Raw genomic sequence first — 26,729 nt, 5'->3', positions numbered from 1 at the left:
GCAAGCTTCCGTTGCGCCACTCTGCTGCTCATGGAAGTGCTTAGAACTCAAGAAGGGTTGATTCATCTTAAGAACATGGCAATGTGTTCCTTTTAAATAACGAAAAATCCTAAAATAACTGTCCAGATTAGAGACTTTATAAACTTTGGCAAGGAAACTTTCCAGATCAATCTTTCTTTGCAGTTGTTTGTTTATGTCTCATATAGGGTCTCTGTGGCACAATTGGTTAGCGCGTTCGGCTGTTTACCGGAAGGTTGGTGGTTCAATCCCACCCAGGGACGAGAATCTTCTATTAGTCAAATTTTGGGGAATTTTAGGTAGAGAAGTCAACATGTCTAACTACCTATTTTATGGTAGGGTTCAAGACTTTCTCTGAAACAATTATCTCTAAAGTGAGTTTAATTTGATTTAAGCCAATTTATTCAACAATTAGAAAATACCTGAAGGTTAATGTTGTTCCTGGTGATATCTAATCAGCAGAATGCAACCTAGCAGCATTTTTAAGTGAAAGCCTGTGTTATGTTATAACCAGGTGTTATCTTATCAGTACAAAGGTAAGGAATTAAGAAAAACTTTTTGAAGTTTGAAGATTTTTCTTACAAAATCATTGTCTTATTGCATCACCAAAGTGTAAACTGGAAAGATGATTTTGATAAATTACTTGTTTGAACACCTGATTTGCTCTTCTCTAGTCAATGTAGTTTGTTTTTCTCAATAACCATAGAAGTAATAGGGTAAAGTAAAGACATTATGTGGATTTTTTGCTACAGCACTTCTGTCAAAATATGATTTAAATGAGTTAAGATGATAATGGATTTTCTACTATAAGCAAAGACCAAAAAAGTCAAAATAGCAATCCCAATTTTAGATTTGATAAATGAAAACAGCACATAGCAGAGTTTCGATCCATCGACCTCTGGGTTATGGGCCCAGCACGCTTCCGCTGCGCCACTCTGCTGCTCATGGAAGTGCTAAGAACTCAAGGAGGGTTGATTCATCTCAAGAACATGGCAATGTGTTCCTTTTAAATAACGAAAAATCCTAAAATAACTGTCCAGATTAGAGACTTTATAAACTTTGGCAAGGAAACTTTCCAGATCAATCTTTCTTAGGTGTTGTTTGTTTATGTATCACTTAGGGTCTCTGTGGCGCAATTGGTTAGCGCGTTCGGCTGTTAACCGGAAGGTTGGTGGTTCAATCCCACCCAGGGACGAGAATCTTCTATTAGTCAAATTTTGGGGAATTTTAGGTAGAGAAGTCAACATGTCAAACTACCTTTTTTATGGTAGGGTTCAAGACTTTCTCTGAAACAATTATCTCTAAAGTGAGTTTAATTTGATTTAAGCCAATTTATTCAACATTTACAAAATACCTGAAGGTTAATGTTGTTCCTGGTGATATGTAATCAGCAGAATGCAACCTAGCAGCATTTTTAAGTGAAAGCCTGTGTTATGTTAAAACCAGGTCTTATCTTATCAGTACAAAGGTAAGGAATTAAGAAAAACTTTTTGAAGTTTGAAGATTTTTCTTACAAAATCATTGTCTTATTGCATCACCAAAGTGTAAGCTGGAAAGATGATTTTGATAAATTACTTGTTAGAACACCTGATTTGCTCTTCTGGAGTCAATGTAGTTTGTTTTTCTCAATAACCATAGAAGTAATAGGGTAAAGTAAAGACATTAAGTGGATTTTTTGCTACAGCACTTCTGTCAAAATATGATTAAAATGAGTTAAGATGATAATGGATTTTCTACTAAAAGCAAAGACCAAAAAAGTCAAAATAGCAATCCCAATTTTAGATTTGATAAATCAAAATAGCACATAGCAGAGGATGGTTTTGATCCATCGACCTCTGGGTTATGGGCACAGCATGCTTCTGCTGCGCCACTCTGCTGCTCATGGAAGTGCTTAGAACTCAAGAAGGGTTGATTCATCACAAGAACATGGCAATGTGTTCCATTTAATTAACGAAAAATCCTAAAATAACTGTCCAGATTAGAGACTTTATAAACTTTGGCAAGGAAACTTTCCAGATCAATCTTTCTTTGCAGTTGTTTGTTTATGTCTCATATAGGGTCTCTGTGGCGCAATTGGTTAGCGTGTTCGGCTGTTAACCGGAAAGTTGGTGGTTCAATACCACCCAGGGACGAGAATCTTCTATTAGTCAAATTTTGGGGAATTTTAGGTAGAGAAGTCAACATGTCAAACTACCTTTTTTATGGTAGGGTTCAAGACTTTCTCTGAAACAATTATCTCTAAAGTGAGTTTAATTTGATTTAAGCCAATTTATTCAACATTTACAAAATACCTTAAGGTTAATGTTGTTCCTGGTGATATCTAATCAGCAGAATGCAACCTAGCAGCATTTTTAAGTGAAAGCCTGTGTTATGTTAAAAACAGGTCTTATCTTATCAGTACAAAGGTAAGGAATTAAGAAAAACTTTTTGAAGTTTGAAGATTTTTCTTACAAAATCATTGTCTTATTGCATCACCAAAGTGTAAGCTGGAAAGATGATTTTGATAAATTACTTGTTAGAACACCTGATTTGCTCTTCTGGAGTCAATGTAGTTTGTTTTTCTCAATAACCATAGAAGTAATAGGGTAAAGTAAAGACATTAAGTGGATTTTTTGCTACAGCACTTCTGTCAAAATATGATTAAAATGAGTTAAGATGATAATGGATTTTCTACTAAAAGCAAAGACCAAAAAAGTCAAAATAGCAATCCCAATTTTAGATTTGATAAATCAAAATAGCACATAGCAGAGGATGGTTTTGATCCATCGACCTCTGGGTTATGGGCCCAGCACGCTTCTGCTGCGCCACTCTGCTGCTCATGGAAGTGCTTAGAACTCAAGAAGGGTTGATTCATCACAAGAACATGGCAATGTGTTCCATTTAATTAACGAAAAATCCTAAAATAACTGTCCAGATTAGAGACAATCTTTCTTTGCAGTTGTTTGTTTATGTCTCATATAGGGTCTCTGTGGCGCAATTGGTTAGCGCGTTCGGCTGTTTACCGGAAGGTTGGTGGTTCAATCCCACCCAGGGACGAGAATCTTCTATTAGTCAAATTTTGGGGAATTTTAGGTAGAGAAGTCAACATGTCTAACTACCTATTTTATGGTAGGGTTCAAGACTTTCTCTGAAACAATTATCTCTAAAGTGAGTTTAATTTGATTTAAGCCAATTTATTCAACAATTAGAAAATACCTGAAGGTTAATGTTGTTCCTGGTGATATCTAATCAGCAGAATGCAACCTAGCAGCATTTTTAAGTGAAAGCCTGTGTTATGTTATAACCAGGTGTTATCTTATCAGTACAAAGGTAAGGAATTAAGAAAAACTTTTTGAAGTTTGAAGATTTTTCTTACAAAATCATTGTCTTATTGCATCACCAAAGTGTAAACTGGAAAGATGATTTTGATAAATTACTTGTTTGAACACCTGATTTGCTCTTCTCTAGTCAATGTAGTTTGTTTTTCTCAATAACCATAGAAGTAATAGGGTAAAGTAAAGACATTATGTGGATTTTTTGCTACAGCACTTCTGTCAAAATATGATTTAAATGAGTTAAGATGATAATGGATTTTCTACTATAAGCAAAGACCAAAAAAGTCAAAATAGCAATCCCAATTTTAGATTTGATAAATGAAAACAGCACATAGCAGAGTTTCGATCCATCGACCTCTGGGTTATGGGCCCAGCACGCTTCCGCTGCGCCACTCTGCTGCTCATGGAAGTGCTAAGAACTCAAGGAGGGTTGATTCATCTCAAGAACATGGCAATGTGTTCCTTTTAAATAACGAAAAATCCTAAAATAACTGTCCAGATTAGAGACTTTATAAACTTTGGCAAGGAAACTTTCCAGATCAATCTTTCTTAGGTGTTGTTTGTTTATGTATCACATAGGGTCTCTGTGGCGCAATTGGTTAGCGCGTTCGGCTGTTAACCGGAAGGTTGGTGGTTCAATCCCACCCAGGGACGAGAATCTTCTATTAGTCAAATTTTGGGGAATTTTAGGTAGAGAAGTCAACATGTCAAACTACCTTTTTTATGGTAGGGTTCAAGACTTTCTCTGAAACAATTATCTCTAAAGTGAGTTTAATTTGATTTAAGCCAATTTATTCAACATTTACAAAATACCTGAAGGTTAATGTTGTTCCTGGTGATATGTAATCAGCAGAATGCAACCTAGCAGCATTTTTAAGTGAAAGCCTGTGTTATGTTAAAACCAGGTCTTATCTTATCAGTACAAAGGTAAGGAATTAAGAAAAACTTTTTGAAGTTTGAAGATTTTTCTTACAAAATCATTGTCTTATTGCATCACCAAAGTGTAAGCTGGAAAGATGATTTTGATAAATTACTTGTTAGAACACCTGATTTGCTCTTCTGGAGTCAATGTAGTTTGTTTTTCTCAATAACCATAGAAGTAATAGGGTAAAGTAAAGACATTAAGTGGATTTTTTGCTACAGCACTTCTGTCAAAATATGATTAAAATGAGTTAAGATGATAATGGATTTTCTACTAAAAGCAAAGACCAAAAAAGTCAAAATAGCAATCCCAATTTTAGATTTGATAAATCAAAATAGCACATAGCAGAGGATGGTTTTGATCCATCGACCTCTGGGTTATGGGCACAGCATGCTTCTGCTGCGCCACTCTGCTGCTCATGGAAGTGCTTAGAACTCAAGAAGGGTTGATTCATCACAAGAACATGGCAATGTGTTCCATTTAATTAACGAAAAATCCTAAAATAACTGTCCAGATTAGAGACTTTATAAACTTTGGCAAGGAAACTTTCCAGATCAATCTTTCTTTGCAGTTGTTTGTTTATGTCTCATATAGGGTCTCTGTGGCGCAATTGGTTAGCGTGTTCGGCTGTTAACCGGAAAGTTGGTGGTTCAATACCACCCAGGGACGAGAATCTTCTATTAGTCAAATTTTGGGGAATTTTAGGTAGAGAAGTCAACATGTCAAACTACCTTTTTTATGGTAGGGTTCAAGACTTTCTCTGAAACAATTATCTCTAAAGTGAGTTTAATTTGATTTAAGCCAATTTATTCAACATTTACAAAATACCTTAAGGTTAATGTTGTTCCTGGTGATATCTAATCAGCAGAATGCAACCTAGCAGCATTTTTAAGTGAAAGCCTGTGTTATGTTAAAAACAGGTCTTATCTTATCAGTACAAAGGTAAGGAATTAAGAAAAACTTTTTGAAGTTTGAAGATTTTTCTTACAAAATCATTGTCTTATTGCATCACCAAAGTGTAAGCTGGAAAGATGATTTTGATAAATTACTTGTTAGAACACCTGATTTGCTCTTCTGGAGTCAATGTAGTTTGTTTTTCTCAATAACCATAGAAGTAATAGGGTAAAGTAAAGACATTAAGTGGATTTTTTGCTACAGCACTTCTGTCAAAATATGATTAAAATGAGTTAAGATGATAATGGATTTTCTACTAAAAGCAAAGACCAAAAAAGTCAAAATAGCAATCCAATTTTAGATTTGATAAATCAAAATAGCACATAGCAGAGGACGGTTTTGATCCATCGACCTCTGGGTTATGGGCCCAGCACGCTTCTGCTGCGCCACTCTGCTGCTCATGGAAGTGCTTAGAACTCAAGAAGGGTTGATTCATCACAAGAACATGGCAATGTGTTCCATTTAATTAACGAAAAATCCTAAAATAACTGTCCAGATTAGAGACTTTATAAACTTTGGCAAGGAAACTTTCCAGATCAATCTTTCTTTGCAGTTGTTTGTTTATGTCTCATATAGGGTCTCTGTGGCGCAATTGGTTAGCGTGTTCGGCTGTTAACCGGAAAGTTGGTGGTTCAATACCACCCAGGGACGAGAATCTTCTATTAGTCAAATTTTGGGGAATTTTAGGTAGAGAAGTCAACATGTCTAACTACCTATTTTATGGTAGTGTTCAAGACTTTCTCTGAAACAATTATCTCTAAAGTGAGTTTAATTTGATTTAAGCCAATTTATTCAACAATTAGAAAATACCTGAAGGTTAATGTTGTTCCTGGTGATATCTAATCAGCAGAATGCAACCTAGCAGCATTTTTAAGTGAAAGCCTGTGTTATGTTATAACCCGGTGTTATCTTATCAGTACAAAGGTAAGGAATTAAGAAAAACTTTTTGAAGTTTGAAGATTTTTCTTACAAAATCATTGTCTTTTTGCATCACCAAAGTGTAAGCTGGAAAGATGATTTTGATAATTTACTTGTTAGAACACCTGATTTGCTCTTCTGGAGTCAATGTAGTTTGTTTTTCTCAATAACCATAGAAGTAATAGGGTAAAGTAAAGACATTATGTGCATTTTTTGCTACAGCACTTCTGTCAAAATACGAATTAAATGAGTTAAGATGATTATGGATTTTCTACTACATGCAAAGACCAAAAAAGTCAAAATAGCAATCCCAATTTTAGATTTGATAAATGAAAATAGCACATAGCAGAGGATGGTTTCGATCCATCGACCTCTGGGTTATGGGCCCAGCAAGCTTCCGCTGCGCCACTCTGCTGCTCATGGAAGTGCTTAGAACTCAAGAAGGGTTGATTCATCTCAAGAACATGGCAATGTGTTCCTTTTAATTGTCGAAAAATCCTAAAATAACTGTCCAGATTAGAGACTTTATAAACTTTGGCAAGGAAACTTTCCAGATCAATCTTTCTTTGCAGTTGTTTGTTTATGTCTCATATAGGGTCTCTGTGGCGCAATTGGTTAGCGTGTTCGGCTGTTAACCAGAAAGTTGGTGGTTCAATACCACCCAGGGACGAGAATCTTCTATTAGTCAAATTTTGGGGAATTTTAGGTAGAGAAGTCAACATGTCTAACTACCTATTTTATGGTAGGGTTCAAGACTTTCTCTGAAACAATTATCTCTAAAGTGAGTTTAATTTGATTTAAGCCAATTTATTCAACAATTAGAAAATACCTGAAGGTTAATGTTGTTCCTGGTGATATCTAATCAGCAGAATGCAACCTAGCAGCATTTTTAAGTGAAAGCCTGTGTTATGTTAAAACCAGGTCTTATCTTATCAGTACAAAGGTAAGGAATTAAGAAAAACTTTTTGAAGTTTGAAGATTTTTCTTACAAAATCATTGTCTTATTGCATCACCAAAGTGTAAGCTGGAAAGATGATTTTGATAAATTACTTGTTAGAACACCTGATTTGCTCTTCTGGAGTCAATGTAGTTTGTTTTTCTCAATAACCATAGAAGTAATAGGGTAAAGTAAAGACATTAAGTGGATTTTTTGCTACAGCACTTCTGTCAAAATATGATTAAAATGAGTTAAGATGATAATGGATTTTCTACTAAAAGCAAAGACCAAAAAAGTCAAAATAGCAATCCCATTTTTAGATTTGATAAATGAAAATAGTACATAGCAGAGGATGGTTTCGATCCATCGACCTCTGGGTTATGGGCCCAGCACACTTCCGCTGTGCCACTCTGCTGCTCATGGAAGTGCTTAGAACTCAAGAAGGGTTGATTCATCACAAGAACATGGCAATGTGTTCCTTTTAATTAACGAAAAATCCTAAAATAACTATCCAGATTAGAGACTTTATAAACTTTGGCAAGGAAACGTTCCAGATCAATGTTTCTTAGCTGCTGTTTGTTTATGTCTCATATAGGGTTTCTGTGGCGCAATTGGTTAGCGCGTTCGGCTGTTAACTGGAATGTTGGTGGTTCAATCCCACCCAGGGACGAGAATATTCTATTAATCAAGTTTTGGGGATTTTTAGGTAGAGAAGTCAACATGTCAAACTACCTATTTTAAGGAAGGGTTCAAGAATTTATCTGAAACAATTATCTCTAAAGTGAGTTTAATTTGATTTAAGCCAATTTATTCAACATTTACAAAATACCTGAAGGTTAATGTTGTTCCTGGTGATATCTAATCAGCAGAATGCAACCTAGCAGCATTTTTAAGTGAAAGCCTGTGTTATGTTATAACCAGGTGTTATCTTATAAGTACAAAGGTAAGGAATTAAGAAAAACTTTTTGAAGTTTGAAGATTTTTCTTACAAAATCATTGTCTTATTGCATCACCAAAGTGTAAGCTGGAAAGATGATTTTGATAAATTACTTGTTAGAACACCTGATTTGCTCTTCTGGAGTCAATGTAGTTTGTTTTTCTCAATAACCATAGAAGTAATAGGGTAAAGTAAAGACATTAAGTGGATTTTTTGCTACAGCACTTCTGTCAAAATATGATTAAAATGAGTTAAGATGATAATGGATTTTCTACTAAAAGCAAAGACCAAAAAAGTCAAAATAGCAATCCCAATTTTAGATTTGATAAATCAAAATAGCACATAGCAGAGGATGGTTTTGATCCATCGACCTCTGGGTTATGGGCCCAGCACGCTTCTGCTGCGCCACTCTGCTGCTCATGGAAGTGCTTAGAACTCAAGAAGGGTTGATTCATCACAAGAACATGGCAATGTGTTCCATTTAATTAACGAAAAATCCTAAAATAACTGTCCAGATTAGAGACAATCTTTCTTTGCAGTTGTTTGTTTATGTCTCATATAGGGTCTCTGTGGCGCAATTGGTTAGCACGTTCGGCTGTTTACCGGAAGGTTGGTGGTTCAATCCCACCCAGGGACGAGAATCTTCTATTAGTCAAATTTTGGGGAATTTTAGGTAGAGAAGTCAACATGTCTAACTACCTATTTTATGGTAGGGTTCAAGACTTTCTCTGAAACAATTATCTCTAAAGTGAGTTTAATTTGATTTAAGCCAATTTATTCAACAATTAGAAAATACCTGAAGGTTAATGTTGTTCCTGGTGATATCTAATCAGCAGAATGCAACCTAGCAGCATTTTTAAGTGAAAGCCTGTGTTATGTTATAACCAGGTCTTATCTTATCAGTACAAAGGTAAGGAATTAAGAAAAACTTTTTGAAGTTTGAAGATTTTTCTTACAAAATCATTGTCTTATTGCATCACCAAAGTGTAAACTGGAAAGATGATTTTGATAAATTACTTGTTTGAACACCTGATTTGCTCTTCTCTAGTCAATGTAGTTTGTTTTTCTCAATAACCATAGAAGTAATAGGGTAAAGTAAAGACATTATGTGGATTTTTTGCTACAGCACTTCTGTCAAAATATGATTTAAATGAGTTAAGATGATAATGGATTTTCTACTATAAGCAAAGACCAAAAAAGTCAAAATAGCAATCCCAATTTTAGATTTGATAAATGAAAACAGCACATAGCAGAGTTTCGATCCATCGACCTCTGGGTTATGGGCCCAGCACGCTTCCGCTGCGCCACTCTGCTGCTCATGGAAGTGCTAAGAACTCAAGGAGGGTTGATTCATCTCAAGAACATGGCAATGTGTTCCTTTTAAATAACGAAAAATCCTAAAATAACTGTCCAGATTAGAGACTTTATAAACTTTGGCAAGGAAACTTTCCAGATCAATCTTTCTTAGGTGTTGTTTGTTTATGTATCACATAGGGCCTCTGTGGCGCAATTGGTTAGCGCGTTCGGCTGTTAACCGGAAGGTTGGTGGTTCAATCCCACCCAGGGACGAGAATCTTCTATTAGTCAAATTTTGGGGAATTTTAGGTAGAGAAGTCAACATGTCAAACTACCTTTTTTATGGTAGGGTTCAAGACTTTCTCTGAAACAATTATCTCTAAAGTGAGTTTAATTTGATTTAAGCCAATTTATTCAACATTTACAAAATACCTGAAGGTTAATGTTGTTCCTGGTGATATGTAATCAGCAGAATGCAACCTAGCAGCATTTTTAAGTGAAAGCCTGTGTTATGTTAAAACCAGGTCTTATCTTATCAGTACAAAGGTAAGGAATTAAGAAAAACTTTTTGAAGTTTGAAGATTTTTCTTACAAAATCATTGTCTTATTGCATCACCAAAGTGTAAGCTGGAAAGATGATTTTGATAAATTACTTGTTAGAACACCTGATTTGCTCTTCTGGAGTCAATGTAGTTTGTTTTTCTCAATAACCATAGAAGTAATAGGGTAAAGTAAAGACATTAAGTGGATTTTTTGCTACAGCACTTCTGTCAAAATATGATTAAAATGAGTTAAGATGATAATGGATTTTCTACTAAAAGCAAAGACCAAAAAAGTCAAAATAGCAATCCCAATTTTAGATTTGATAAATCAAAATAGCACATAGCAGAGGATGGTTTTGATCCATCGACCTCTGGGTTATGGGCACAGCATGCTTCTGCTGCGCCACTCTGCTGCTCATGGAAGTGCTTAGAACTCAAGAAGGGTTGATTCATCACAAGAACATGGCAATGTGTTCCATTTAATTAACGAAAAATCCTAAAATAACTGTCCAGATTAGAGACTTTATAAACTTTGGCAAGGAAACTTTCCAGATCAATCTTTCTTTGCAGTTGTTTGTTTATGTCTCATATAGGGTCTCTGTGGCGCAATTGGTTAGCGTGTTCGGCTGTTAACCGGAAAGTTGGTGGTTCAATACCACCCAGGGACGAGAATCTTCTATTAGTCAAATTTTGGGGAATTTTAGGTAGAGAAGTCAACATGTCAAACTACCTTTTTTATGGTAGGGTTCAAGACTTTCTCTGAAACAATTATCTCTAAAGTGAGTTTAATTTGATTTAAGCCAATTTATTCAACATTTACAAAATACCTTAAGGTTAATGTTGTTCCTGGTGATATCTAATCAGCAGAATGCAACCTAGCAGCATTTTTAAGTGAAAGCCTGTGTTATGTTAAAACCAGGTCTTATCTTATCAGTACAAAGGTACGGAATTAAGAAAAACTTTTTGAAGTTTGAAGATTTTTCTTACAAAATCATTGTCTTATTGCATCACCAAAGTGTAAGCTGGAAAGATGATTTTGATAAATTACTTGTTAGAACACCTGATTTGCTCTTCTGGAGTCAATGTAGTTTGTTTTTCTCAATAACCATAGAAGTAATAGGGTAAAGTAAAGACATTAAGTGGATTTTTTGCTACAGCACTTCTGTCAAAATATGATTAAAATGAGTTAAGATGATAATGGATTTTCTACTATAAGCAAAGACCAAAAAAGTCAAAATAGCAATCCCAAGTTTAGATTTGATAAATCAAAATAGCACATAGCAGAGGATGGTTTTGATCCATCGACCTCTGGGTTATGGGCCCAGCACGCTTCTGCTGCGCCACTCTGCTGCTCATGGAAGTGCTTAGAACTCAAGAAGGGTTGATTCATCACAAGAACATGGCAATGTGTTCCATTTAATTAACGAAAAATCCTAAAATAACTGTCCAGATTAGAGACTTTATAAACTTTGGCAATGAAACTTTCCAGATCAATCTTTCTTTGCAGTTGTTTGTTTATGTCTCATATAGGGTCTCTGTGGCGCAATTGGTTAGCGTGTTCGGCTGTTAACCGGAAAGTTGGTGGTTCAATACCACCCAGGGACGAGAATCTTCTATTAGTCAAATTTTGGGGAATTTTAGGTAGAGAAGTCAACATGTCTAACTACCTATTTTATGGTAGTGTTCAAGACTTTCTCTGAAACAATTATCTCTAAAGTGAGTTTAATTTGATTTAAGCCAATTTATTCAACAATTAGAAAATACCTGAAGGTTAATGTTGTTCCTGGTGATATCTAATCAGCAGAATGCAACCTAGCAGCATTTTTAAGTGAAAGCCTGTGTTATGTTATAACCCGGTGTTATCTTATCAGTACAAAGGTAAGGAATTAAGAAAAACTTTTTGAAGTTTGAAGATTTTTCTTACAAAATCATTGTCTTTTTGCATCACCAAAGTGTAAGCTGGAAAGATGATTTTGATAATTTACTTGTTAGAACACCTGATTTGCTCTTCTGGAGTCAATGTAGTTTGTTTTTCTCAATAACCATAGAAGTAATAGGGTAAAGTAAAGACATTATGTGCATTTTTTGCTACAGCACTTCTGTCAAAATACGAATTAAATGAGTTAAGATGATTATGGATTTTCTACTACAAGCAAAGACCAAAAAAGTCAAAATAGCAATCCCAATTTTAGATTTGATAAATGAAAATAGCACATAGCAGAGGATGGTTTCGATCCATCGACCTCTGGGATATGGGCCCAGCAAGCTTCCGCTGCGCCACTCTGCTGCTCATGGAAGTGCTTAGAACTCAAGAAGGGTTGATTCATCTCAAGAACATGGCAATGTGTTCCTTTTAATTGTCGAAAAATCCTAAAATAACTGTCCAGATTAGAGACTTTATAAACTTTGGCAAGGAAACTTTCCAGATCAATCTTTCTTTGCAGTTGTTTGTTTATGTCTCATATAGGGTCTCTGTGGCGCAATTGGTTAGCGTGTTCGGCTGTTAACCAGAAAGTTGGTGGTTCAATACCACCCAGGGACGAGAATCTTCTATTAGTCAAATTTTGGGGAATTTTAGGTAGAGAAGTCAACATGTCTAACTACCTATTTTATGGTAGGGTTCAAGACTTTCTCTGAAACAATTATCTCTAAAGTGAGTTTAATTTGATTTAAGCCAATTTATTCAACAATTAGAAAATACCTGAAGGTTAATGTTGTTCCTGGTGATATCTAATCAGCAGAATGCAACCTAGCAGCATTTTTAAGTGAAAGCCTGTGTTATGTTAAAACCAGGTCTTATCTTATCAGTACAAAGGTAAGGAATTAAGAAAAACTTTTTGAAGTTTGAAGATTTTTCTTACAAAATCATTGTCTTATTGCATCACCAAAGTGTAAGCTGGAAAGATGATTTTGATAAATTACTTGTTAGAACACCTGATTTGCTCTTCTGGAGTCAATGTAGTTTGTTTTTCTCAATAACCATAGAAGTAATAGGGTAAAGTAAAGACATTAAGTGGATTTTTTGCTACAGCACTTCTGTCAAAATATGATTAAAATGAGTTAAGATGATAATGGATTTTCTACTAAAAGCAAAGACCAAAAAAGTCAAAATAGCAATCCCATTTTTAGATTTGATAAATGAAAATAGCACATAGCAGAGGATGGTTTCGATCCATCGACCTCTGGGTTATGGGCCCAGCACACTTCCGCTGTGCCACTCTGCTGCTCATGGAAGTGCTTAGAACTCAAGAAGGGTTGATTCATCGCAAGAACATGGCAATGTGTTCCTTTTAATTAACGAAAAATCCTAAAATAACTATCCAGATTAGAGACTTTATAAACTTTGGCAAGGAAACGTTCCAGATCAATGTTTCTTAGCTGCTGTTTGTTTATGTCTCATATAGGGTTTCTGTGGCGCAATTGGTTAGCGCGTTCGGCTGTTAACTGGAATGTTGGTGGTTCAATCCCACCCAGGGACGAGAATATTCTATTAATCAAGTTTTGGGGATTTTTAGGTAGAGAAGTCAACATGTCAAACTACCTATTTTAAGGAAGGGTTCAAGACTTTCTCTGAAACAATTATCTCTAAAGTGAGTTTAATTTGATTTAAGCCAATTTATTCAACATTTACAAAATACCTGAAGGTTAATGTTGTTCCTGGTGATATCTAATCAGCAGAATGCAACCTAGCAGCATTTTTAAGTGAAAGCCTGTGTTATGTTATAACCAGGTGTTATCTTATAAGTACAAAGGTAAGGAATTAAGAAAAACTTTTTGAAGTTTGAAGATTTTTCTTACAAAATCATTGTCTTATTGCATCACCAAAGTGTAAGCTGGAAAGATGATTTTGATAAATTACTTGTTAGAACACCTGATTTGCTCTTCTGGAGTCAATGTAGTTTGTTTTTCTCAATAACCATAGAAGTAATAGGGTAAAGTAAAGACATTAAGTGGATTTTTTGCTACAGCACTTCTGTCAAAATATGATTAAAATGAGTTAAGATGATAATGGATTTTCTACTAAAAGCAAAGACCAAAAAAGTCAAAATAGCAATCCCAATTTTAGATTTGATAAATCAAAATAGCACATAGCAGAGGATGGTTTTGATCCATCGACCTCTGGGTTATGGGCCCAGCACGCTTCTGCTGCGCCACTCTGCTGCTCATGGAAGTGCTTAGAACTCAAGAAGGGTTGATTCATCACAAGAACATGGCAATGTGTTCCATTTAATTAACGAAAAATCCTAAAATAACTGTCCAGATTAGAGACTTTATAAACTTTGGCAAGGAAACTTTCCAGATCAATCTTTCTTTGCAGTTGTTTGTTTATGTCTCATATAGGGTCTCTGTGGCGCAATTGGTTAGCGTGTTCGGCTGTTAACCGGAAAGTTGGTGGTTCAATACCACCCAGGGACGAGAATCTTCTATTAGTCAAATTTTGGGGAATTTTAGGTAGAGAAGTCAACATGTCTAACTACCTATTTTATGGTAGTGTTCAAGACTTTCTCTGAAACAATTATCTCTAAAGTGAGTTTAATTTGATTTAAGCCAATTTATTCAACAATTAGAAAATACCTGAAGGTTAATGTTGTTCCTGGTGATATCTAATCAGCAGAATGCAACCTAGCAGCATTTTTAAGTGAAAGCCTGTGTTATGTTATAACCCGGTGTTATCTTATCAGTACAAAGGTAAGGAATTAAGAAAAACTTTTTGAAGTTTGAAGATTTTTCTTACAAAATCATTGTCTTTTTGCATCACCAAAGTGTAAGCTGGAAAGATGATTTTGATAATTTACTTGTTAGAACACCTGATTTGCTCTTCTGGAGTCAATGTAGTTTGTTTTTCTCAATAACCATAGAAGTAATAGGGTAAAGTAAAGACATTATGTGCATTTTTTGCTACAGCACTTCTGTCAAAATACGAATTAAATGAGTTAAGATGATTATGGATTTTCTACTACAAGCAAAGACCAAAAAAGTCAAAATAGCAATCCCAATTTTAGATTTGATAAATGAAAATAGCACATAGCAGAGGATGGTTTCGATCCATCGACCTCTGGGTTATGGGCCCAGCAAGCTTCCGCTGCGCCACTCTGCTGCTCATGGAAGTGCTTAGAACTCAAGAAGGGTTGATTCATCTAAAGAACATGGCAATGTGTTCCTTTTAATTAACGAAAAATCCTAAAATAACTGTCCAGATTAGAGACTTTATAAACTTTGGCAAGGAAACTTTCCAGATCAATCTTTCTTTGCAGTTGTTTGTTTATGTCTCATATAGGGTCTCTGTGGCGCAATTGGTTAGCGTGTTCGGCTGTTAACCAGAAAGTTGGTGGTTCAATACCACCCAGGGACGAGAATCTTCTATTAGTCAAATTTTGGGGAATTTTAGGTAGAGAAGTCAACATGTCTAACTACCTATTTTATGGTAGGGTTCAAGACTTTCTCTGAAACAATTATCTCTAAAGTGAGTTTAATTTGATTTAAGCCAATTTATTCAACAATTAGAAAATACCTGAAGGTTAATGTTGTTCCTGGTGATATCTAATCAGCAGAATGCAACCTAGCAGCATTTTTAAGTGAAAGCCTGTGTTATGTTAAAACCAGGTCTTATCTTATCAGTACAAAGGTAAGGAATTAAGAAAAACTTTTTGAAGTGTGAAGATTTTTCTTACAAAATCATTGTCTTATTGCATCACCAAAGTGTAAGCTGGAAAGATGATTTTGATAAATTACTTGTTAGAACACCTGATTTGCTCTTCTGGAGTCAATGTAGTTTGTTTTTCTCAATAACCATAGAAGTAATAGGGTAAAGTAAAGACATTAAGTGGATTTTTTGCTACAGCACTTCTGTCAAAATATGATTAAAATGAGTTAAGATGATAATGGATTTTCTACTAAAAGCAAAGACCAAAAAAGTCAAAATAGCAATCCCAATTTTAGATTTGATAAATCAAAATAGCACATAGCAGAGGATGGTTTTAATCCATCGACCTCTGGGTTATGGGCCCAGCACGCTTCTGCTGCGCCACTCTGCTGCTCATGGAAGTGCTTAGAACTCAAGAAGGGTTGATTCATCACAAGAACATGGCAATGTGTTCCATTTAATTAACGAAAAATCCTAAAATAACTGTCCAGATTAGAGACTTTATAAACTTTGGCAAGGAAACTTTCCAGATCAATCTTTCTTTGCAGTTGTTTGTTTATGTCTCATATAGGGTCTCTGTGGCGCAATTGGTTAGCGTGTTCGGCTGTTAACCGGAAAGTTGGTGGTTCAATACCACCCAGGGATGAGAATCTTCTATTAGTCAAATTTTGGGGAATTTTAGGTAGAGAAGTCAACATGTCTAACTACCTATTTTATGGTAGTGTTCAAGACTTTCTCTGAAACAATTATCTCTAAAGTGAGTTTAATTTGATTTAAGACAATTTATTCAACAATTAGAAAATACCTGAAGGTTAATGTTGTTCCTGGTGATATCTAATCAGCAGAATGCAACCTAGCAGCATTTTTAAGTGAAAGCCTGTGTTATGTTATAACCAGGTGTTATCTTATCAGTACAAAGGTAAGGAATTAAGAAAAACTTTTTGAAGTTTGAAGATTTTTCTTACAAAATCATTGTCTTTTTGCATCACCAAAGTGTAAGCTGGAAAGATGATTTTGATAATTTACTTGTTAGAACACCTGATTTGCTCTTCTGGAGTCAATGTAGTTTGTTTTTCTCAATAACCATAGAAGTAATAGGGTAAAGTAAAGACATTATGTGCATTTTTTGCTACAGCACTTCTGTCAAAATACGAATTAAATGAGTTAAGATGATAATGGATTTTCTACTACAAGCAAAGACCAAAAAAGTCAAAATAGCAATCCCAATTTTAGATTTGATAAATGAAAATAGCACATAGCAGAGGATGGTTTCGATCCATCGACCTCTGGGTTATGGGCCCAGCAAGCTTCCGCTGCGCCACTCTGCTGCTCATGGAAGTGCTTAGAACTCAAGAAGGGTTGATTCATCTCAAGAACATGGCAATGTGTTCCTTTTAATTAACGAAAAATCCTAAAATAACTGTCCAGATTAGAGACTTTATAAACTTTGGCAAGGAAACTTTCCAGATCAATCTTTCTTTGCAGTTGTTTGTTTATGTCTCATATAGGGTCTCTGTGGCGCAATTGGTTAGCGTGTTCGGCTGTTAACCGGAAAGTTGGTGGTTCAATACCACCCAGGGACGAGAATCTTCTATTAGTCAAATTTTGGGGAATTTTAAGTAGAGAAGTCAACATGTCTAACTACCTATTTTATGGTAGGGTTCAAGACTTTCTCTGAAACAATTATCTCTAAAGTGAGTTTAATTTGATTTAAGCCAATTTATTCAACAATTAGAAAATACCTGAAGGTTAATGTTGTTCCTGGTGATATCTAATCAGCAGAATGCAACCTAGCAGCATTTTTAAGTGAAAGCCTGTGTTATGTTATAACCAGGTGTTATCTTATCAGTACAAAGGTAAGGAATTAAGAAAAACTTTTTGAAGTTTGAAGATTTTTCTTACAAAATCATTGTCTTTTTGCATCACCAAAGTGTAAGCTGGAAAGATGATTTTGATAAATTACTTGTTAGAACACCTGATTTGCTCTTCTGGAGTCAATGTAGTTTGTTTTTCTCAATAACCATAGAAGTAATAGGGTAAAGTAAAGACATTATGTGCATTTTTTGCTACAGCACTTCTGTCAAAATACGAATTAAATGAGTTAAGATGATAATGGATTTTCTACTACAAGCAAAGACCAAAAAAGTCAAAATAGCAATCCCAATTTTAGATTTGATAAATGAAAATAGCACATAGCAGAGGATGGTTTCGATCCATCGACCTCTGGGTTATGGGCCCAGCAAGCTTCCGCTGCGCCACTCTGCTGCTCATGGAAGTGCTTAGAACTCAAGAAGGGTTGATTCATCTCAAGAACATGGCAATGTGTTCCTTTTAATTAACGAAAAATCCTAAAATAACTGTCCAGATTAGAGACTTTATAAACTTTGGCAAGGAAACTTTCCAGATCAATCTTTCTTAGGTGTTGTTTGTTTATGTATCACATAGGGTCTCTGTGGCGCAATTGGTTAGCGCGTTCGGCTGTTAACCGGAAGGTTGGTGGTTCAATCCCACCCAGGGACGAGAATCTTCTATTAGTCAAATTTTGGGGAATTTTAGGTAGAGAAGTCAACATGTCAAACTACCTTTTTTATGGTAGGGTTCAAGACTTTCTCTGAAACAATTATCTCTAAAGTGAGTTTAATTTGATTTAAGCCAATTTATTCAACATTTAGAAAATACCTGAAGGTTAATGTTGTTCCTGGTGATATCTAATCAGCAGAATGCAACCTAGCAGCATTTTTAAGTGAAAGCCTGTGTTATGTTAAAACCAGGTCTTATCTTATCAGTACAAAGGTAAGGAATTAAGAAAAACTTTTTGAAGTTTGAAGATTTTTCTTACAAAATCATTGTCTTATTGCATCACCAAAGTGTAAGCTGGAAAGATGATTTTGATAAATTACTTGTTAGAACACCTGATTTGCTCTTCTGGAGTCAATGTAGTTTGTTTTTCTCAATAACCATAGAAGTAATAGGGTAAAGTAAAGACATTAAGTGGATTTTTTGCTACAGCACTTCTGTCAAAATATGATTAAAATGAGTTAAGATGATAATGGATTTTCTACTAAAAGCAAAGACCAAAAAAGTCAAAATAGCAATCCCATTTTTAGATTTGATAAATGAAAATAGCACATAGCAGAGGATGGTTTCGATCCATCGACCTCTGGGTTATGGGCCCAGCACACTTCCGCTGTGCCACTCTGCTGCTCATGGAAGTGCTTAGAACTCAAGAAGGGTTGATTCATCACAAGAAAATGGCAATGTGTTCCTTTTAATTAACGAAAAATCCTAAAATAACTATCCAGATTAGAGACTTTATAAACTTTGGCAAGGAAACGTTCCAGATCAATGTTTCTTAGCTGCTGTTTGTTTATGTCTCATATAGGGTTTCTGTGGCGCAATTGGTTAGCGCGTTCGGCTGTTAACTGGAATGTTGGTGGTTCAATCCCACCCAGGGACGAGAATATTCTATTAATCAAGTTTTGGGGATTTTTAGGTAGAGAAGTCAACATGTCAAACTACCTATTTTAAGGAAGGGTTCAAGACTTTCTCTGAAACAATTATCTCTAAAGTGAGTTTAATTTGATTTAAGCCAATTTATTCAACATTTACAAAATACCTGAAGGTTAATGTTGTTCCTGGTGATATCTAATCAGCAGAATGCAACCTAGCAGCATTTTTAAGTGAAAGCCTGTGTTATGTTATAACCAGGTGTTATCTTATCAGTACAAAGGTAAGGAATTAAGAAAAACTTTTTGAAGTTTGAAGATTTTTCTTACAAAATCATTGTCTTATTGCATCACCAAAGTGTAAGCTGGAAAGATGATTTTGATAAATTACTTGTTAGAACACCTGATTTGCTCTTCTGGAGTCAATGTAGTTTTTTTTTCTCAATCACCATAGAAGTAATAGGGTAAAGTAAAGACATTAAGTGGATTTTTTGCTACAGCACTTCTGTCAAAATATGATTAAAATGAGTTAAGATGATAATGGATTTTCTACTAAAAGCAAAGACCAAAAAAGTCAAAATAGCAATCCCAATTTTAGATTTGATAAATCAAAATAGCACATAGCAGAGGATGGTTTTGATCCATCGACCTCTGGGTTATGGGCCCAGCACGCTTCTGCTGCGCCACTCTGCTGCTCATGGAAGTGCTAAGAACTCAAGAAGGGTTGATTCATCACAAGAACATGGCAATGTGTTCCATTTAATTAACGAAAAATCCTAAAATAACTGTCCAGATTAGAGACTTTATAAACTTTGGCAAGGAAACTTTCCAGATCAATCTTTCTTTGCAGTTGTTTGTTTTTGTCTCATATAGGGTCTCTGTGGCGCAATTGGTTAGCGTGTTCGGCTGTTAACCGGAAAGTTGGTGGTTCAATACCACCCAGGGACGAGAATTTTCTATTAGTCAAATTTTGGGGAATTTTAGGTAGCGAAGTCAACATGTCTAACTACCTATTTTATGGTAGGGTTCAAGACTTTCTCTGAAACAATTATCTCTAAAGTGAGTTTAATTTGATTTAAGCCAATTTATTCAACAATTAGAAAATACCTGAAGGTTAATGTTGTTCCTGGTGATATCTAATCAGCACAATGCAACCTAGCAGCATTTTTAAGTGAAAGCCTGTGTTATGTTATAACCCGGTGTTATCTTATCAGTACAAAGGTAAGGAATTAAGAAAAACTTTTTGAAGTTTGAAGATTTTTCTTACAAAATCATTGTCTTTTTGCATCACCAAAGTGTAAGCTGGAAAGATGATTTTGATAATTTACTTGTTAGAACACCTGATTTGCTCTTCTGGAGTCAATGTAGTTTGTTTTTCTCAATAACCATAGAAGTAATAGGGTAAAGTAAAGACATTATGTGCATTTTTTGCTACAGCACTTCTGTCAAAATACGAATTAAATGAGTTAAGATGATTATGGATTTTCTACTACAAGCAAAGACCAAAAAAGTCAAAATAGCAATCCCAATTTTAGATTTGATAAATGAAAATAGCACATAGCAGAGGATGGTTTCGATCCATCGACCTCTGGGTTATGGGCCCAGCAAGCTTCCGCTGCGCCACTCTGCTGCTCATGGAAGTGCTTAGAACTCAAGAAGGGTTGATTCATCTCAAGAACATGGCAATGTGTTCCTTTTAATTAACGAAAAATCCTAAAATAACTGTCCAGATTAGAGACTTTATAAACTTTGGCAAGGAAACTTTCCAGATCAATCTTTCTTTGCAGTTGTTTGTTTATGTCTCATATAGGGTCTCTGTGGCGCAATTGGTTAGCGTGTTCGGCTGTTAACCAGAAAGTTGGTGGTTCAATACCACCCAGGGACGAGAATCTTCTATTAGTCAAATTTTGGGGAATTTTAGGTAGAGAAGTCAACATGTCTAACTACCTATTTTATGGTAGGGTTCAAGACTTTCTCTGAAACAATTATCTCTAAAGTGAGTTTAATTTGATTTAAGCCAATTTATTCAACAATTAGAAAATACCTGAAGGTTAATGTTGTTCCTGGTGATATCTAATCAGCAGAATGCAACCTAGCAGCATTTTTAAGTGAAAGCCTGTGTTATGTTATAACCAGGTGTTATCTTATCAGTACAAAGGTAAGGAATTAAGAAAAACTTTTTGAAGTTTGAAGATTTTTCTTACAAAATCATTGTCTTTTTGCATCACCAAAGTGTAAGCTGGAAAGATAATTTTGATAAATTACTTGTTAGAACACCTGATTTGCTCTTCTGGAGTCAATGTAGTTTGTTTTTCTCAATAACCATAGAAGTAATAGGGTAAAGTAAAGACATTATGTGGATTTTTTGCTACAGCACTTCTGTCAAAATATGATTTAAATGAGTTAAGATGATAATGGATTTTCTACTATAAGCAAAGACCAAAAAAGTCAAAATAGCAATCCCAATTTTAGATTTGATAAATGAAAACAGCACATAGCAGAGTTTCGATCCATCGACCTCTGGGTTATGGGCCCAGCACACTTCCGCTGTGCCACTCTGCTGCTCATGGAAGTGCTTAGAACTCAAGAAGGGTTGATTCATCTCAAGAACATGGCAATGTGTTCCTTTTAAATAACAAAAAATCCGAAAATAACTGTCCAGATTAGAGACTTTATAAACTTTGGCAAGGAAACGTTCCAGATCAATGTTTCTTAGCTGCTGTTTGTTTATGTCTCATATAGGGTCTCTGTGGCGCAATTGGTTAGCGTGTTCGGCTGTTAACCGGAAAGTTGGTGGTTCAATACCACCCAGGGACGAGAATCTTCTATTAGTCAAATTTTGGGGAATTTTAGGTAGAGAAGTCAACATGTCTAACTACCTATTTTATGGTAGTGTTCAAGACTTTCTCTGAAACAATTATCTCTAAAGTGAGTTTAATTTGATTTAAGCCAATTTATTCAACAATTAGAAAATACCTGAAGGTTAATGTTGTTCCTGGTGATATCTAATCAGCAGAATGCAACCTAGCAGCATTTTTAAGTGAAAGCCTGTGTTATGTTATAACCCGGTGTTATCTTATCAGTACAAAGGTAAGGAATTAAGAAAAACTTTTTGAAGTTTGAAGATTTTTCTTACAAAATCATTGTCTTTTTGCATCACCAAAGTGTAAGCTGGAAAGATGATTTTGATAATTTACTTGTTAGAACACCTGATTTGCTCTTCTGGAGTCAATGTAGTTTGTTTTTCTCAATAACCATAGAAGTAATAGGGTAAAGTAAAGACATTATGTGCATTTTTTGCTACAGCACTTCTGTCAAAATACGAATTAAATGAGTTAAGATGATTATGGATTTTCTACTACAAGCAAAGACCAAAAAAGTCAAAATAGCAATCCCAATTTTAGATTTGATAAATGAAAATAGCACATAGCAGAGGATGGTTTCGATCCATCGACCTCTGGGTTATGGGCCCAGCAAGCTTCCGCTGCGCCACTCTGCTGCTCATGGAAGTGCTTAGAACTCAAGAAGGGTTGATTCATCTCAAGAACATGGCAATGTGTTCCTTTTAATTAACGAAAAATCCTAAAATAACTGTCCAGATTAGAGACTTTATAAACTTTGGCAAGGAAACTTTCCAGATCAATCTTTCTTTGCAGTTGTTTGTTTATGTCTCATATAGGGTCTCTGTGGCGCAATTGGTTAGCGTGTTCGGCTGTTAACCAGAAAGTTGGTGGTTCAATACCACCCAGGGACGAGAATCTTCTATTAGTCAAATTTTGGGGAATTTTAGGTAGAGAAGTCAACATGTCTAACTACCTATTTTATGGTAGGGTTCAAGACTTTCTCTGAAACAATTATCTCTAAAGTGAGTTTAATTTGATTTAAGCCAATTTATTCAACAATTAGAAAATACCTGAAGGTTAATGTTGTTCCTGGTGATATCTAATCAGCAGAATGCAACCTAGCAGCATTTTTAAGTGAAAGCCTGTGTTATGTTATAACCAGGTGTTATCTTATCAGTACAAAGGTAAGGAATTAAGAAAAACTTTTTGAAGTTTGAAGATTTTTCTTACAAAATCATTGTCTTTTTGCATCACCAAAGTGTAAGCTGGAAAGATAATTTTGATAAATTACTTGTTAGAACACCTGATTTGCTCTTCTGGAGTCAATGTAGTTTGTTTTTCTCAATAACCATAGAAGTAATAGGGTAAAGTAAAGACATTATGTGGATTTTTTGCTACAGCACTTCTGTCAAAATATGATTTAAATGAGTTAAGATGATAATGGATTTTCTACTATAAGCAAAGACCAAAAAAGTCAAAATAGCAATCCCAATTTTAGATTTGATAAATGAAAACAGCACATAGCAGAGTTTCGATCCATCGACCTCTGGGTTATGGGCCCAGCACACTTCCGCTGTGCCACTCTGCTGCTCATGGAAGTGCTTAGAACTCAAGAAGGGTTGATTCATCTCAAGAACATGGCAATGTGTTCCTTTTAAATAACAAAAAATCCGAAAATAACTGTCCAGATTAGAGACTTTATAAACTTTGGCATGTATCACATAGGGTCTCTGTGGCACAATTGGTTAGCACATTCGGCTGTTAACCGGAAGGGTGGTGGTTCAATCCCACCCAGGGACGAGAATCTTCTATTAGTCAAATTTTGGGGAATTTTAGGTAGAGAAGTCAACATGTCAAACTACCTTTTTTATGGTAGGGTTCAAGAATTTCTCTGAAACAATTATCTCTAAAGTGAGTTTAATTTGATTTAAGCCAATTTATTCAACATTTAGAAAATACCTGAAGGTTAATGTTGTTCCTGGTGATATCTAATCAGCAGAATGCAACCTAGCAGCATTTTTAAGTGAAAGCCTGTGTTATGTTAAAACCAGGTCTTATCTTATCAGTACAAAGGTAAGGAATTAAGAAAAACTTTTTGAAGTTTGAAGATTTTTCTTACAAAATCATTGTCTTATTGCATCACCAAAGTGTAAGCTGGAAAGATGATTTTGATAAATTACTTGTTAGAACACCTGATTTGCTCTTCTGGAGTCAATGTAGTTTGTTTTTCTCAATAACCATAGAAGTAATAGGGTAAAGTAAAGACATTAAGTGGATTTTTTGCTACAGCACTTCTGTTAAAATATGATTAAAATGAGTTAAGATGATAATGGATTTTCTACTAAAAGCAAAGACCAAAAAAGTCAAAATAGCAATCCCAATTTTAGATTTGATAAATCAAAATAGCACATAGCAGAGGATGGTTTCAATCCATCGACCTCCGGGTTATGGGCCCAGCAAGCTTCCGTTGCGCCACTCTGCTGCTCATGGAAGTGCTTAGAACTCAAGAAGGGTTGATTCATCTTAAGAACATGGCAATGTGTTCCTTTTAAATAACGAAAAATCCTAAAATAACTGTCCAGATTAGAGACTTTATAAACTTTGGCAAGGAAACTTTCCAGATCAATCTTTCTTTGCAGTTGTTTGTTTATGTCTCATATAGGGTCTCTGTGGCACAATTGGTTAGCGCGTTCGGCTGTTTACCGGAAGGTTGGTGGTTCAATCCCACCCAGGGACGAGAATCTTCTATTAGTCAAATTTTGGGGAATTTTAGGTAGAGAAGTCAACATGTCTAACTACCTATTTTATGGTAGGGTTCAAGACTTTCTCTGAAACAATTATCTCTAAAGTGAGTTTAATTTGATTTAAGCCAATTTATTCAACAATTAGAAAATACCTGAAGGTTAATGTTGTTCCTGGTGATATCTAATCAGCAGAATGCAACCTAGCAGCATTTTTAAGTGAAAGCCTGTGTTATGTTATAACCAGGTGTTATCTTATCAGTACAAAGGTAAGGAATTAAGAAAAACTTTTTGAAGTTTGAAGATTTTTCTTACAAAATCATTGTCTTATTGCATCACCAAAGTGTAAACTGGAAAGATGATTTTGATAAATTACTTGTTTGAACACCTGATTTGCTCTTCTCTAGTCAATGTAGTTTGTTTTTCTCAATAACCATAGAAGTAATAGGGTAAAGTAAAGACATTATGTGGATTTTTTGCTACAGCACTTCTGTCAAAATATGATTTAAATGAGTTAAGATGATAATGGATTTTCTACTATAAGCAAAGACCAAAAAAGTCAAAATAGCAATCCCAATTTTAGATTTGATAAATGAAAACAGCACATAGCAGAGTTTCGATCCATCGACCTCTGGGTTATGGGCCCAGCACGCTTCCGCTGCGCCACTCTGCTGCTCATGGAAGTGCTAAGAACTCAAGGAGGGTTGATTCATCTCAAGAACATGGCAATGTGTTCCTTTTAAATAACGAAAAATCCTAAAATAACTGTCCAGATTAGAGACTTTATAAACTTTGGCAAGGAAACTTTCCAGATCAATCTTTCTTAGGTGTTGTTTGTTTATGTATCACTTAGGGTCTCTGTGGCGCAATTGGTTAGCGCGTTCGGCTGTTAACCGGAAGGTTGGTGGTTCAATCCCACCCAGGGACGAGAATCTTCTATTAGTCAAATTTTGGGGAATTTTAGGTAGAGAAGTCAACATGTCAAACTACCTTTTTTATGGTAGGGTTCAAGACTTTCTCTGAAACAATTATCTCTAAAGTGAGTTTAATTTGATTTAAGCCAATTTATTCAACATTTACAAAATACCTGAAGGTTAATGTTGTTCCTGGTGATATGTAATCAGCAGAATGCAACCTAGCAGCATTTTTAAGTGAAAGCCTGTGTTATGTTAAAACCAGGTCTTATCTTATCAGTACAAAGGTAAGGAATTAAGAAAAACTTTTTGAAGTTTGAAGATTTTTCTTACAAAATCATTGTCTTATTGCATCACCAAAGTGTAAGCTGGAAAGATGATTTTGATAAATTACTTGTTAGAACACCTGATTTGCTCTTCTGGAGTCAATGTAGTTTGTTTTTCTCAATAACCATAGAAGTAATAGGGTAAAGTAAAGACATTAAGTGGATTTTTTGCTACAGCACTTCTGTCAAAATATGATTAAAATGAGTTAAGATGATAATGGATTTTCTACTAAAAGCAAAGACCAAAAAAGTCAAAATAGCAATCCCAATTTTAGATTTGATAAATCAAAATAGCACATAGCAGAGGATGGTTTTGATCCATCGACCTCTGGGTTATGGGCACAGCATGCTTCTGCTGCGCCACTCTGCTGCTCATGGAAGTGCTTAGAACTCAAGAAGGGTTGATTCATCACAAGAACATGGCAATGTGTTCCATTTAATTAACGAAAAATCCTAAAATAACTGTCCAGATTAGAGACTTTATAAACTTTGGCAAGGAAACTTTCCAGATCAATCTTTCTTTGCAGTTGTTTGTTTATGTCTCATATAGGGTCTCTGTGGCGCAATTGGTTAGCGTGTTCGGCTGTTAACCGGAAAGTTGGTGGTTCAATACCACCCAGGGACGAGAATCTTCTATTAGTCAAATTTTGGGGAATTTTAGGTAGAGAAGTCAACATGTCAAACTACCTTTTTTATGGTAGGGTTCAAGACTTTCTCTGAAACAATTATCTCTAAAGTGAGTTTAATTTGATTTAAGCCAATTTATTCAACATTTACAAAATACCTTAAGGTTAATGTTGTTCCTGGTGATATCTAATCAGCAGAATGCAACCTAGCAGCATTTTTAAGTGAAAGCCTGTGTTATGTTAAAAACAGGTCTTATCTTATCAGTACAAAGGTAAGGAATTAAGAAAAACTTTTTGAAGTTTGAAGATTTTTCTTACAAAATCATTGTCTTATTGCATCACCAAAGTGTA

General features: G+C 35.2%; 6 non-coding genes across 6 annotated transcripts; all 6 read left to right on the top strand.

The window, feature by feature from the left end:
• Positions 1–1,139: 1,139 nt before the first annotated feature.
• On the top strand, positions 1,140–1,213 carry TRNAN-GUU (transfer RNA asparagine (anticodon GUU)). Its single transcript has one exon. It is a non-coding gene; the product is annotated as a tRNA-Asn (tRNA).
• Positions 1,214–2,980: 1,767 nt separating this feature from the next.
• TRNAN-GUU (transfer RNA asparagine (anticodon GUU)) lies at positions 2,981–3,054 on the top strand. Its single transcript has one exon. It is a non-coding gene; the product is annotated as a tRNA-Asn (tRNA).
• Positions 3,055–3,912: 858 nt separating this feature from the next.
• On the top strand, positions 3,913–3,986 carry TRNAN-GUU (transfer RNA asparagine (anticodon GUU)). The gene has a single exon. It is a non-coding gene; the product is annotated as a tRNA-Asn (tRNA).
• Positions 3,987–9,495: 5,509 nt separating this feature from the next.
• Positions 9,496–9,569, top strand: TRNAN-GUU (transfer RNA asparagine (anticodon GUU)). The gene has a single exon. It is a non-coding gene; the product is annotated as a tRNA-Asn (tRNA).
• An 8,359-nt stretch (positions 9,570–17,928) lies between these two features.
• TRNAN-GUU (transfer RNA asparagine (anticodon GUU)) lies at positions 17,929–18,002 on the top strand. The gene has a single exon. It is a non-coding gene; the product is annotated as a tRNA-Asn (tRNA).
• A 7,364-nt stretch (positions 18,003–25,366) lies between these two features.
• Positions 25,367–25,440, top strand: TRNAN-GUU (transfer RNA asparagine (anticodon GUU)). Its single transcript has one exon. It is a non-coding gene; the product is annotated as a tRNA-Asn (tRNA).
• The last annotated feature ends 1,289 nt before the right edge of the window (positions 25,441–26,729 follow it).

Source organism: Taudactylus pleione, unplaced genomic scaffold, assembly GCF_031769625.1.
Source record: "Taudactylus pleione unplaced genomic scaffold, aTauple2 ptg000134l, whole genome shotgun sequence".
Classification (NCBI taxonomy): Eukaryota; Metazoa; Chordata; class Amphibia; order Anura; family Myobatrachidae; genus Taudactylus; species Taudactylus pleione.
Note: the sequence above shows the minus strand (reverse complement) of the source record. Positions and strands in the feature narration are given on the sequence as shown.